At 36.5% G+C, this 5,279-nt stretch overlaps 1 non-coding gene across 1 annotated transcript; it reads right to left on the bottom strand.

Moving 5' to 3' along the window:
- Positions 1 to 4,930: 4,930 nt before the first annotated feature.
- On the bottom strand, positions 4,931 to 5,033 carry LOC121490203. The gene has a single exon (XR_005987536.1). It is a non-coding gene; the product is annotated as a U6 spliceosomal RNA (small nuclear RNA).
- Between the last annotated feature and the right edge of the window lie 246 nt (positions 5,034 to 5,279).

Below are 5,279 nucleotides of genomic sequence, written 5' to 3'. Positions count from 1 at the left end.
TGACATGGGTAGCAAATGAGAATTTTATTCAATGCTAAAAAGCTGCCCAAAGTTTAGTCTCCTTTAGCACATTTTCTTTCCGGGGTGCTGTCAACATCCCAGGGCACCATCAGAGAGGAGGGCACCATCGGAGTACTCTAGCAGAGTACTAGACATGTAATGTGCACTACCTTCTCTGCCCACAAAGCTATATCTCCTTCTCTATGTAAAGGCAACTGTTCTGGCCCTTATATTCAACAAAATTCACCTCTCTTCTCTTTTGCTGCCTTTAAAGATATTTACCAGGCATGCAGGATCTGGGCACATTGCCTGAGAAGGAATATGAAATTCTATCTTCCTACTAGCCATATGGCTTTGAACTACTCTAAACCTCGATTCTCCATCTTTAAAATGGAACGACAATGGTACCTACCTTCTGGGATGATTAGAAGATGAAATTAATAAATATAAATGTCTTGGCAAAGAGACAGGCTCATTGTAAATGCAGAAGAAATGTTAGTTTTTATCACTGTGGTAGGTACAATCCAGGGAACTTTTCTTTTTGACTCAGTAATGAAAACTTCACCTGGAAGAATGAGGTACAAAAGGGCTTGCTTTTAATCTTCCTTCCCAGTACATATTCTAGAAAGTAAGACTTGTTTGTCTTTTTCACCACTGTATCTCTGACACCTAGAGTGATGTCCAGCCTTCAGCTAGGACTCCATAAATACTTGTTGAAGAGCTCATTAAAAGTCACTGCCTTGTTTCTATAGTGTTACAAGGGGACAGGGAGTGCCTGGGCCCATACTTGCAGTGAAGTATGACAGAGAGAGTGATGTCTGAGCCCCATGACCAGAGTGGGGCTTGCATGACTGGCTACGGGCAAAGGGTAGCTGGAGCAGCAGAGCAGCAATTTCACAAGGTTCACTGTAAGCAGAAGGAGAAGCTTGACATCATGTCAGGGGGCAAGAACAGAAGAATCCAAGAGACCTGACATTCAGAAAATGAGAAAGAAGTCCCTGGGAAATGAAAAGAGCCAGGCTTTCTTAAGGGGTAGACATATCTGTGTCTGACAATGACCAGGTGGTAGTTTGCAGCATTGTAGTTTCCTTGTGCACTATATGCAGAGGAGAATGGGGCCCACTTCGTGGGGTTGCAGTGAGGATTAAATCAGGAAACCTATGTCAAATCCCTTAGAGGAATTCTTAGAAGCAGATGAGTTAGTGGTGCTGTGGGCTACTGAGAGTATCTCCTACAAGATCCCGAGTTCCGGGAAGCAGAACACACCTGTCTTCCTAGTGATTGGAGCATTGGCACCTCACACACCTCTTGCAGTCTAGTAGGTTCTCAGCAATTATTTATTTAGTTAGTGAGCAGGCGAGAAATAGAATCAGGGACAGAAAACAACATGTGAGCTGGCTCTTGTGAGAAGTTCAAGATGGAACTTGATGGAAGCAGAGAGTAAGTGAGGGAGGACTTTCCAGAGATTGGGAACAACTTAAGCAAAGACAAGAGGAAGAAAACAGTGCAGGTTAGTCCTGGGAGCCTGTGTTGTTCAGTGAGTCCATGCAGCAGGACATGGAAAAGGAGTCAGAGAGATGAGGCATGTGCCAGAAAATAGATAGCTTTTCATTTGGCTGAGCTCATTTATGTGTTTCTAAATATGTAGTTTTCTCTATACAATTAATTTATTAACCCTACTGAGGATAAGAAAACCTGTTAACTAATCAGCCATGGAGTTTCAGCACACTTAATTATTTATCTCGGTTCCTTCTCATTTGCTTTTACTGTGACTGAACATTACCATCTACCAAACTATTCTCTAAGTGTTCTTATTTGCTTTTATTTGGCACAGGTGATAAGCCTGAACACTGACCCGACAATCTTTTTTTTTTTTTTTTTTAAGATTCATTTATTTATTTGAGAGAGAGTGCTCAGGGGGAGGGGCAGAGGGAGAGAATCTTCAAGCAGACTCCCTACTGAGCAGAGAGCCAACACGGCTCAATCCCACAATTCATGAACTGTTTTCACAGTCTTAATTGAAGAGAAATTATAATGACACATTCAAGAGGCAAGAAAAATATAGCCAGATTTTTTATTTTGCCAGACTAATTGTCATCTTAAATAGTGAAATTTTTTATAATTTTTGAAGTATTTCTGCACATTAGATGATATGAAGGTGAGAATAGTTTACAAAACCAATAAAGTTGTCTTTAGGATCTTGATGATACAGACATAATTTCTACACTTAACATAAAACTTTCTTTTCTTTCTATGATGCATATCATCCAAATCTTTTTTTTTCAAGCAAGTAAGAAGGACTTGTACAACTTAAAAATTATTAGTGATTTGTTTCATCAAAAATAGTTTTTTTGTGAAATCTAAAACAAACAAACAAACAAACAAACACAAAAACCCATGAAAACTTCATAGGAAAAGAGATCAGACTTGTTATCAGAAGCTGGGGTGGGGGGGAGGGAGTACAGGAAAATAATCAAAAATACATGCTTCCGGTTATAAGGTAAATAAGTACTAGAGATGTAATGTGCAACATGATAACTATAGTTACTACTACCATATGATGTACAGGAAATTTTCAACAAGAGAGTGAGTTCTAAGAATTCTCATCACAGGGAGAATTGGTTTTTTCTTTTTTCTCTTTTCTTTTCTTTTCTTTCTTTTCTTTTTTTTCTTTTCTTTTCTTTTTTTCTTTTCTTTTCTTTTCTTTTCTTTTCTTTTCTTTTCTTTTCTTTTCTTTCTTTTCTTTTCTTCTTTTTTCTTTTAAGATTTTACTTATTTATTCATGGAAGACACAGAGAGAGGGAGACAGAGACACAGGCAGAGGGAGAAACAGTCTCCATGCAGGGAGCCGGACATGGGACTCGATCCTGGGCCTCCAGGATCACATCCTGGGCTGAAGGCGGCGCTAAACCGCTGAGCCACCCAGGCTCCCCATGTTTTTTTCTTTTATTCTTTTTTCTTTTCTTTTTATTACATCTATATGGGAAGGCAGGTAATGACTGAATGTATCAGGGTGACCATTTTACAGTGTATATAAATCAAACCATCATGCTGTATTTGAATTCATACAGTGATAAATGCCAATTATTTCTCAATAAAATGGGGGGAGTTGTTAGCCTGTCAGCAATATTATGTTTTCTTGTTTGTTGGTAGGTGAAAATCCCTTGATTGAACTGGATAGGCTATCTTGTCATCACCAGAGTTTGTCAGCTCCCCTTAACCTCTCTCATCTCCCTGCCCAGACTTCCAAAGTATTCTCTGTGCAGATCTCCATCATGGTATATCTCATTTTGCACATTGTATTTGAGTCTATGTGTGTGGTTTGTGGGTTTCTTGGAAGAAAGTCACATGTACAGCACATTCTGACATATCGTGTGCCCCAGAAAGTAAAATGAACAAACAACTCTTGCATGAATTAAAAGAAATGTTTACTAACATGTTTCTATGAGTATATGATTTCAGTTTAGAATACTCATTATGAAAAAAAAAGAATACTTATTATGGTAGAACCCATTATAAGTTATATTTTAGATTTCCAACCACAAATGTATTAAATAGATATGGAAAACTAATTAATTAACTAATTAATTAATTAATTAATTAATTTAATCTGCCCTTTGAATATCTCTTTATTCTTATACTCTGACCATCTTTCTTCATGGTTTTAGCAAAAAAAGATATATATATATCTTTTTTTGCTAAAACCATGAAGCTATATATATATATATATATATATATATATATATAGCTTTAGAGTGATGGCCAAGAAGGAAATAAAGTCTAATTTTGTCCCTTTTTCTCTTTTCATTTACCTTTTCAACTTGACTACAGTAACTGATTTTTTTTAATAAACTATTTTTTTATTTTTTTCTGGAATGTTGCTGTCAAACTAGGGAATATATTTCCCTGTTTCACTGCATGTAGGTGCAGCCACATTATTAATATTGTGGCATGTGACAGTAGCTACACATGTCATGAGGATTAACACCTGTGTGCCCTCTCCTTGCTGTCTTCCCATTCTGCACCAGGATCAGAGACTGTATATTGAAGGTGACAGGACCACAAGACCGAAGGAGCTTGAGTCCTTCTATAAATGTTTGCAACAGAACCACCTCTCAGAAAAAAATACTCACATTGTACTTTAAAACACTGGAGTGAAAAATAAGCATTTATTGTAATTACATTGAGTTGAGATTATTTGTGGCATCAGCTAACATTAACTAGCCTAATATGCCAGGACACTTAAGAATGCATTCAAATGTCATAATGTCATAAATTTCGTACAGAAAAGGACTCCATATGGCTCAGAGCCAACACTGGGTTTGTTGTGTTGCAAAGTTTTGGTTTGGAACTCTGCTTTAAAAAACACATAACTTTGGGTGAGTCACTTCACCCCACTTACTCCACAATCCCTGAAGAAGATATAGCAACAAAGCAAAAACAAATGAGATAAAATATATATACACATCCTACAAAAGTCAAAAAGCACTTGTGTGACTCTAAGTAGTCTTAGAATTGTTATAAAATGGAACAATAAATAATTGCACTTCAGTCTAGAGTATGAGAGAATTGTAGTCATTGCCATCCACCACAATGTAGAATTATGGACACTTGGGTAAACAACATGAATGAATATTTCATTGTTAAAACATGATGTTTCTTTGGATGCTATTCCTCTGGACCTACTTCCTTCACTCATCTATCTGTAAATGATTGACTTTGAGAGCTGGGCTTCAATAATTGAATCTAATGAAGCTTAAATGTCAGGGCAATCTATTGCATAGTATACTGCTAATGGCCAGTTTTATTTTATTTTTATTTTTGGCTTTTTAAGGTTTTACTTTAATTCTAGTATAGTTAAAATACAGTGTTAAATTAATTTCAGGTGTAAAATACAATGATTCAACAAATCCACGCATCACCTGGTGATAAAAATATGGAGCTCTTCACAAATTTTCAGGTCATGTTTGTGCAGAGGTCATGCTAATCTTCTCTGTATCTTTCTAATTTTAGTATGTATGTTGCCAAAGCTTGCACCCAGAGGCTAGTCTTAAATAATTATAAATACATCATGATTTTTTTTGTTGGATGGAAATGATGTAAAACAGAATTTATCTGAATTCCTACAATTATAAAGCAAAAATTTGTAACAATGCTGCAAATAGTAAGTTCAACTGTGTGACCATATGAGCAGTTGCATGCTTTCCAGATACCACTCAACATTTTAGATCCATCTTAGTCTGTGATACCAAGAGACATGCAAAATTATTGTTGATACA

Source organism: Vulpes lagopus, chromosome 4 (assembly GCF_018345385.1).
Source record: "Vulpes lagopus strain Blue_001 chromosome 4, ASM1834538v1, whole genome shotgun sequence".
Classification (NCBI taxonomy): Eukaryota; Metazoa; Chordata; class Mammalia; order Carnivora; family Canidae; genus Vulpes; species Vulpes lagopus.
Note: the sequence above shows the minus strand (reverse complement) of the source record. Positions and strands in the feature narration are given on the sequence as shown.